Raw genomic sequence first — 9,957 nt, forward strand, 5'->3', positions numbered from 1 at the left:
TCTCTCATCCCTCAGTGGAATGCCCAAAAATCGAAATCGCGCATTGCATGTTCTTAGACCAGATAATCAGCTACACCCAAACCCCTTGAGTTTCCTGGCATTTATAGAGTAGAATTTGCAACCATATTCAAGCTTAAATTTACAGTTATATACAACAGTAAAAGTGATCTCTTACCAGCACCCAACGTAAAACCCGAGACTTTCAAAATGTTTAGGAATTTCTTTATCTTCTTTTTCAATGAGTCAATATGAATAGCCCATGTCCGCTTATCATAAATCATCCATAAAAACTACCTCCTCCTCATATGTTATAGAAGATTGTCATTAACCGTGCATTCGAAGTCTAGGTCAGTCCCTTACGACGCTCCTGATTGGCTGTTGATTAGCTAATCACGGGCTGGACACACTTGCGAGAGTTCACACGGGTAGGATCTATGTTCCACCTCTCCTTAGTGATAAGCCTTTCAAAAGCATCCCTCAGGAGAGGTGGAACATGCATCCTGCCCATGTAAACTCTCGAGACTGTTACCAGCCCCGCGACTGGTTTATCAACAGCCAATCAAGAGCATCGTAAGGGACTGGCCTAGACATCAAATGCACGGTTGTGAAACTACTTTAGTGTCATAAAGCATAAATGTTTGGGATAGTTTCCTTTTAAGTACACTTTAACAACACTGCCGGTTTTGGAAGGAGAGAATCTGAAGCCATTGTCGTCAGCCCAATTGCCAATGCATTAACAGACATATATGGCAAGGTCTACAAACAAAACAAGACATATTCTACAATACTGTTTATAGCCACAGCAAAATAAGGTGACTATGAAATTCAACATATTACCCTTAATTCCCAATACATAGTCTTGAGTTTTGAGAAACTTGCTGAATTTGGGATGATAATCTTACTAGTGTGGGGGGCATGGAAAGATGCCTTCTAAAGCTAAATTGGACAGATGAACCCCTTTTCTCTAGATGTCACTTACAGTCTTGAATTTACCATTTCCTAAAGAGTATTTTCACACACAACTTTTAAGAGATATTAGCCGGTAGCTTGCAGGACGACGTAGTTCTTTCAATGGTTTCTTAATGAGAACAACTGCAATCTTCCAGGAAGAGGGAAAAACACCATTTTGTCATATTTTGTTCAAGACATTGAGATAAGATTTAGCTGAATCTGGAAGATTTTTTTTTATCATGCTATAAAGAACATTATCATTCCTGGGGGATGTGGATTCATATGGTGTTAGGGCAGCCCTTACAAGTTTTAACTTGTGATTGAAGATTCACAACTGCCAGAATTCAAATTAAGAGGAAATGGTTGGATTCCTAATTGGAACTGACTTTGATAGCCAATATAAAACTCTATATTTCAGGGAAATACTCACCCAGTGTTTTAACAACTTCATCTGGCTTGGTGACAAGGTCTCCATCAATTATCAGTGTTGGCGTTCGAAAGTATTTGCCACTTAAGACTTATATTTTTCCAGATTAAAATAGTTGGGGTCTCAGAACTTATGCCATTTATATATATAAAAAAGCCTGGATTTACTTTACATTTTGTAAAATATTTTTTCAGTTTTGCCAGTTTGTTGGTAGATTTTCCTGTTCAGATTGACTGGATTTGTAATGCCTGTATCATTTCCCAGGGAGTTTTCTTCAAAATTCCCACAGGTTTTGATCATTTCCAGGGAACTTTCTTCAAATTCCCACAGGTTCGATCATTTCCAGGAAATTTCCTTCAAATTCCCACAGGTTTGATCATTTCCAGGAAATTTTCAAAAAAATCCCACAGCTTTTATTATTTCCAGGGAATTTTCTTCAAATTCCCACAGGTTCTATAATTTCCAGGGAATTTTCTTCAAATTCCCACAGGGTTCATCCCACCATGGAACAGCAGGGGTGCATGGTTTCCCTCTGGTCTTGGGTACAGAGTTTTCAGGACTATTCAATATTACAAGGGAAAGCTGGATAGTATTTTTGGACAGTACTTTTCCATGTAAACGTAATGAGACTTGCTACCAATTTATGACCATGGTTTGCTGACAAATCATCTCCTAACCTTTATAAAACTGGAAAAGGCATGCCAAGTAATTTGATTAAATTTAGTACAATGCTAAAATTGCTAACTGACTTATTGCAGCTACCCTTTAAGTTAAGGATCAAGGTCAAAAAGTTTTCAATTTTTGTTTTTGTTTAATCAACATTAAAATCCATTTCAAACTACAGATTCTGTTTAGCTGCAGAGTCTGGAAAGCTAAAGTGATGCTACAGTTTTACAATTTCTGTCAGGAGTTTTCGACTCCAATGCTTGAGTCACAAGCTAGGCCTAAGAATTTAAGGATCCAGGCCTTAGTTAAGGGTAGAAAGACATCAAGATATCCAGACGACGGATGATTTTCCACAAAAAGGATTTCATGGTAGTTCCAGCCACTCCAGTTCCTGTAAAATAGATACAATACATTAGAAATTATATTTCTAAGAGCATACATTCAGTCACTACTCTTACGATCAGAAAATGGTGTGTCTAAAAATATCCATGTGGTTATCCTTATCCCAGACTATTTCAACCATAGTCAACCAATAGTTTAAATACAAAGCATTCATTATGGATAGATCTAACATGAATCAAAGTTACAATTGTATGTCTGGCTTCACTATTTTCAAGATAAATATACTCAATGTCCCTGTATTCAAAGGAGTTACACCCAAGCTCAGAAGTGATAAAGAAAAAGGAATATAAATGGTTCATCCCTCACTAAAACTAAATCCTTTTATGAAAGCATAATGTGTAATATAGAAATTTAATTAGAAAATTGGCAATGTGCATCAGAATTTTTCAAATGGCCTTGATGCACTTTACCATAATTTTACTAGTGTATGCAAATTGCCTTAAAGCCAGCCCGGACTACAGAAAGTTTGCACATCCAGATATTACTGCTGGAAGTACTGTAGTTTTTAAAATTTCTACACTACAACACTCCTGTAGATTATAAATACAGTAAATATAACTACTGCAGAAGAATCACCAAGCAGTTCAACATGTTTACTATAGTACCCACCAAAGAGAAATTGCTCTCATCTTTAGCTCGAAAAGAGCTGGTAACACTGCGATTATTGCTGCCTCACATAGGTCGTCCTATATACCACCCTTCTTACTCTAGAATACAACAGCATGCCAGGGTAGTCCTGTCCAAAATGTGTAAATTGTGGTGTAAATCATGTTAAAAATATGCACAGAGAACTGGCTGCAAAAAGCCGTTAAGGGGTTACAAGGTTCGAGACTCATACCAGTAGCCAAAGTGAGATTTTTTTGTTAAAACCTGCAAATGGGATGTGGATCAGCTAAAAAAAGATACTTTACACAACTCTTTAGCAGTGGATGTCAGCTGCACAGATTATACAAGCTAGGCATAGACTAACCTGAACTCTGCTTGCAGATCAGCACTTATTTTCTTGTATCCTTCAAGGCAGTCTCCACATGATATGTACTTCAAACTGCAGTTTCTGTAGCTCCTTGTGGCATACAGCTCCAGACTGTAATCTTAAGCAAGTCGACTTTTCATTATGTGCTGTCACAAACAACACATCTACTACAGCTGGGTAGCCAATTCTCAAGCTTCACTCCAAACCACCCTGAAAACTCTATGAAAAATATTCATATAAGCACAGCCTTTCAACCTATCCAAACAATGGCCGACATTGTCGAGTCACCATCTTACAATTTTGCTCCACGTTCTATTAAGATATTTTCAAAACTCAGTGTCATGCAAAATTTAACAGACCTTCAGTGTCAATTGCATCATTTGGTTTATTATTAATGTCCAGAAAAAAAATGTCCAGCAAGTGTATCTTACACAAAACACCCAACTATATACACTAATACTCACCATTGTAGACTGGACTACTGGACAGTGTTCAAAATAATTTCCCAGCACCCAGTCACTCACATATTTCCTGTATATGTCATTCTATCAAGATCTGTATATTTCAGTAAAATTCAGTACAAGCCTTATGTTGCTGCATCAACCTTAAATCTGATTTATTGTTAGACTTGGCAGGGTGCTGATCACTACTCTAGTTCTAAGCAAAACCTGAAAAATAGAAATTATTCTGACAAACCCGCTATTCATTTAACACACTCAGCCTACCAAGACTGAGGACCAATAACAATCTTCTCGCATCAAGGGGCTATTTAAAAACTACCAATAAAAGGACAAGGATTGATAAATTCTTAAAGGGTTGGTGGGGGAAGAGACTAGTTTGTTGTCACAAACCAATTTACAACAAACTAGTCTCCGCTTTTGTGTAAATGAAATCCCAGTCACAATAACCTGTATACTTTCTTTTAATATGAATATCTGGAGTTTGAATATTCTTTAGCAGGCACAGTCACTACCAAACATCAGTATTTATAATTTATGAATGAAGAACAGTATTTAAAGGTGCCTATATTACTGTGTAGGTACCAGTCTTGAATGTAACCAACCTACTCCCGAAAATGCCTCAACATACCTATTAGTCAAATGTCTTCCTGGGCGAGGTTGCAGCTCGCTCATCTCTTCCTGGTCAGCAGCTCCTCATCTGTGTTAAGTTGTTCCATAATTGTGCCAAAGAAAGCAGCGTTTCACATTGTCTTTTTCCAGATCTTCCCTAAGTTACTAAGACTGTTTAAGATCAGTAATTTATCTCAGCAAATGCCATACAATGCTGCCTTCAGATTTACCTGTGTGGTCCACATGTCTTAAGTGTCCTTCATTGCAGTAAAATACAAAACTCGGCAACCTAACTTTAAAGCTTCACGAGCTCTTATTCAAAATGCTGAAAAATCTTAACCCATACAGACCTGATGATGCCTAACTGAACAGTACCCTAATACACCTTTCCTTGAAACATTTTATTCCACTGATAAGGGTTAGGTTATGCCACATGGCATGAACTTACTTGTGGAATCTTACTTTCCCAATCACCCACAGGCTAATCAAGTGTTAAACGTACTATCAAATTACACAAGACTAATTTCTTGCAAGCGAAGCTAGCCATGTTTGAATGCAGGTGCCTTAATATGATCCTTTTACTTGTCACTAGCACGAATTGTTAATTTACACCATCCACATAGCAATATGGCCTAGTTTAGATGTTAATTAGAATTAAGACACGCCTAAAATTCAGTCATCTAAAGTTCATCTCAGCTGTACACCATTATACTTCAAAGGCATTAACTAAACTAAGAGTACTATCATAAGTAAACCTGAAAAAAAAAACGAAGTAATTAAGAGCACACCAACATGACAAAACCACCAGGCCCACAGCTAGTTACTCTATCAGTGAACAAAATCATCCATACGACCAAAAGTTGACTTGCTAGGACAGCCCTCTTCAGAGGGACTGTATAGGAGCTAATAACCCAACCTAACTATAAATACAAATGGTCTAACTGAAACAACAAATTCAAAGGAACATTGTTACTGAAAATAATGTACCTTACTAGAGAGAAAAATAAAAAAACTAAAAATCCTGCTGTTGTGAGTGCAAAGACATTTGGAAGACTAGGGAAAATAAAGTCACAAGCAAAACTTTACAGGGTATTTGCAAACTGCAGGGACATAACTTTTCATTCACAGAATTAGTTCTTTTAGGAGGTCCCCCCTTCCCCTTTCTAAAGAAAAAACCATATTACTCCAGCCACTGACCTTATCTGGATTAGGTCGTGGGAATTACAAGACTTAAGCAGAGAATGACAATGATTGTAACCAGGACAAGTGACCAAATACGAGAAAATACCGGCCAATGGACGTGACTAATACTCATTACAAATAACACCAAATAAACTGCATAGAATAAAAATTGTTCAGTGTGCCAAATCTATCCGAAAAGTAACCTGCCTGAACAGTTTGTGTCAATTTGCAGACCCCCAATTTTCTTCTGCGGAACGGAATTTTTACCAAGTACCCAGGTGGCATGAACGGAACCAAACAGCACAGCTCTCCCATACTACTTAATTCCAACCTATTTTAAACATGGTTGCCCCCAGGTCATCCCATAAGGCCCATGGATTAAATACATGTGACTGGTCAAAAGGTTCTTTGATATGATTCATAGACCAATGCCCTAAAAAAAATTCAAGCTTTCTTTCAGTCTTTAACTGCCAAGATGGAGCGTCACGACAAAGTTTTGTTCCCAAAACTATTGTCTGCAGACTACTTATAATTCCTCTTCTTCTCAATTTAACTTTGATTTTTCTGTAATGAGGATGAATTCACAAGGTGCCTGTACGAAGAATGATCAGCTGGTGATTAATATCCCAGTTTGTGTATCTCATGCAACATCAGAAACAGAAGATTCCTCCAAGATGGAATCAACCAGACCACTGGGCAACCAATTTACATGTGGCAAACTGCAGAATTCTCAGTGCCAAAAGAAGGTATCTGTTCAGTAAGGATCTTTCTTTGAAATGTAAAAATGTCACCACAAACTATAAATCTGTTTCTTATTTTTGGTAAGAAATTGCGACAGTGCGACGTCAAGAAGTAAATATGGGGAACTGGAGTACAACTGTGGCAGTAAGGTTGATGGATCCTGGGTCTTCGGTGGCCTTGACCAACAGACACGTGGGACCTTCGAGATGGTTCCTGACCGTCCCACTGAAACTCTGGGAGCTCCCAGTGTTGCTTTTTCAGTATGAATGAGGATTTAAACACTTTTCTTATTGGGGACTGTTTAATAATGGCACAATACTACATTCTCTTATAGAGAATAAAGACTGGTAAAGAGATATACATTAGAATATCTACGAATAAAGTATAGCATTGGCCAAGTCTTCTAATACCAATTTTAGCCATCAAATACTAACGAGGAAAAATTAAATCTTAAGAATTTGATGGCCAATCATCAGTATTACAGTGGCCTCACACGAGGCCTTTTCTTCTCCAGCAGTGAGCCGCTGATGCCGAAAATGGAAATCCGGGAGCTTTTAGCTCGAGACATTGGCTTCCCGACTGGACAGGAAGCACTGAGCACGAACTGCGAGCGACCGCCTAAGTGTAAACAAACAAGATGGCTGCTGCTGATAGTACATACTCTCAGACAATGTCTCTTCCCACACAAAGTCGTCATTATCTGTGGACATCCTTTGCTGTGCCAGGGCTTTTGGAAAGAAGAAGTGTGTTCCCAGTGTTGTGGGACCATACTGATGAACTTTTCATGAAAAGTTACCTAAGAAGTGTAAATGGGACGAGGTCATGAGCCCTGAAATGTGAATTTCCCAAACTTAGCGATGCTGGCGTAACTACTTGTAAAAATCTAGAGTTTTTAATATTTTGTCCCATATTCATGCATTCATATCATGCAACTATACATGTAACTATTCTGCACAAGTAGCCTAGAAATTATTGATTGATCATTATAACATAGGCGTACACAAAGGCCCATAGTCTAGCCTATGGTACTGGTATGTGTGCGCTAGGCTAAGATTAGTTTGGTTGGATATATTTCATGCTTGTTTACTATTAATGATTAAGTATAGTAGCCCAGGCTAGAGTTTAGTGCATATTTTCGGCATGGTAAAGCCTATTGGTTAAAGATAGGGTAGTTCGCAGACCCGAGGACAGATCCTACAATTCCAGAACCAATACCCCAAATAACAAAATGCATAGAATAAAAGTTGTCCAGAATTCCAAAATATACCAGAAAAGTCACTTATCCGACCATTTTACGCCAAAATACCATCCGCCGATATTTCCCGTGAAACTTAAATTTTTCTAAGTACCCACTTGATGTGAAGGCTGACACGGCGGTCGGAGCTCCCGTAGTTCTTGAGTTGGCCGCGGACAGGCGCTGTACGTCGGCCCGCCCCCAACGCGGGAAATTTTAAACCAAACCAATCCTGTATCAGGTTGACCCAGGTCATTCCCAAGGGACATGGATTAACTTCCTCCCAACCAATAAAAACGTGTCCCATGAATATGAATCAGACAATCATACCTGCAGTCACAAAATTTGCCCTTTCCGTTCTACACCGCCGCCATGGATAGAACTCATTCCGTATTGTTTCCGAAAAGTGTTACTGCTGACCAGTTCGATCAATATACGCATTTGTATATTGGTATCCTTCTCGAGTTTTTAAGAAACACTGACGAATTTATGAAGTGGTTATATAGGGAAGGGTTACTTGGGGACTATTCGGGGTTATGCACAACATGCAACACAGCGAACCGTTGATTCATGAAACATGGGACCAGCGAGGCTACGGGCCAAGCGATATACATGTGGCGATGTACAAACCGCAAGTGTGGTAAGAAGGTATCAGTTCGGCACGGATCCTCTTTTTAAAAGTCGCGTTTGTCTCTTGAAACAATTATTATATTAATATTTTGCTTCACAAAGAAGATCCCACAGTGTGTTGTCACAGATTTGGTTATGCCTTTAGCGCCGAACACCATGGTCGATTGGTATAATTTTTGTAGAGATGTATGTTGCCAAATCCTGTGTGCTGATAATAAGAAAATCGGTGGTCCTGGTCATATTGTTGAGATCGACGAATCTAAATTTGGGAAACGGAAGTACAACTGTGGCCGAAAGGTGGACGGATCTTGGGTGTTCGGTGGCATTGACCGACAGACAGGCGAGACCTTTTTCAAGGTGGTTCCTGAACGTTCTGCCGAAACTCTGATCCCGGTGTTGCTTGATAACGTACCTCCAGAAACCACAATCGTATCTGATTGCTGGAAGTCGTACAGCAAAGTCCGGGATCATTATTTTGCGCATAATGTCGCGAACCACAGCGTTAACTTCGTTAGCCCGGACGACCCAAATGTACACACGAACACTATAGAATAACAGTGGCATGTTCCTAATGGAGCGCCCTACCGAGACACGGTACGCAGAAAGAACTTTACGAAAGCTATTTTTCTACGTACTGTATCCAGAAGCGGTATCTATAAGACGTTCCGTGTAAATTTCGGGCGTTCCTGAAATTGATTAAACGTGTTTATCCGCTCAAAAGTCACCCGACATCCCCCATCTCAAATTTGATTTCCTGGTCCGAAACAATAAGACCAGGGCCCGTATTTATCATAGCTCCTATGACATCTCAAATATTCTCTCTTAAGTCACTCAATCACTCATAGTTAAGAGGAACTTCTAAGAGTGTTTTATCAACGCTCTGAGAGAATCTCTTAGCTATAAAAAAACAGTATGTTTAGGAGAAACTTTTAAGCGAAGATCACTAACAATAGCGGAAAATATAGTGCTACAATCCATGAATATACGATTTTTGCCATTATTATAATAAAAAAAGTATTTTAAAAATTCAATATATTCATTAATTATGATATTAACCTTGTGATCTGTATATTATTGTTGAATTCAAAAGTATTTATTTTCCGGGTACCTATATTGGAGCACTTACAGATTGGCGGGCCCACTCGACCGCCGACCGAAATCGGCGGAAGAACACCAAAACCAATATGGCGGCGATACCAAAACAACAACAAAGTAGGGAGCTACTACATATCCGCGATGATCGATTTATGTGTGCTGTCAGTAAGGCCGTGGCGGAACGGCGCTTCGCGCCTTATCCGCATATTTAAGATTCTTGGCAGGCACGGCATGTTCTGGTAAGAGGTAATGTTGCGCTGCACGCACTAACCACAGGGGTTACAGTAAGGCTACTTACCGTGGCGGATGGATTTGGGTGTCGCGATACCAAAACAACAACAAACAAAGTAGGGAGCAACTGGCCCGGTAAAGTGTAAACAACCCCCTATATTTTGTTTTGTAATTTTGGCGGAGGCTTCAAACAACAAACAGACCATTGCTTCCGCCGGGCTTTCGCTCTGCTATAGCCTACTAGTTAGAAATGGATTCAACACCAACTGCAGTGCCTATGAGTAGTCCAAAACCCAAGAGGCAGAGGAAGGCAAATTGGAGGCAAGACGCTTGTCTTCGTGTTGCAGCTTATAGA

The 9,957-nt window shown here is 39.3% G+C and overlaps 1 long non-coding RNA gene across 2 annotated transcripts in view; it reads right to left on the reverse strand.

Moving 5' to 3' along the window:
- Positions 1-2,193: 2,193 nt before the first annotated feature.
- Positions 2,194-9,957, reverse strand: part of LOC135221124 (uncharacterized) — a 177,500-nt gene continuing 169,736 nt past the window's right edge. The window contains exons 4-7 of one of the 2 annotated variants that reach the window (XR_010315881.1): positions 3,884-4,087; positions 3,417-3,636; positions 3,056-3,182; positions 2,194-2,435 (exon numbers count right to left, since the gene is read on the reverse strand). This is a non-coding gene — a long non-coding RNA (uncharacterized LOC135221124). The remainder of the gene's footprint in view (positions 2,436-3,055; positions 3,183-3,416; positions 3,637-3,883; positions 4,088-9,957) is intronic. The other variant, XR_010315880.1, reaches the window with a different exon arrangement.

The sequence above is a fragment of the Macrobrachium nipponense genome, chromosome 2, assembly GCF_015104395.2.
Source record: "Macrobrachium nipponense isolate FS-2020 chromosome 2, ASM1510439v2, whole genome shotgun sequence".
Lineage (NCBI taxonomy): Eukaryota > Metazoa > Arthropoda > Malacostraca > Decapoda > Palaemonidae > Macrobrachium > Macrobrachium nipponense.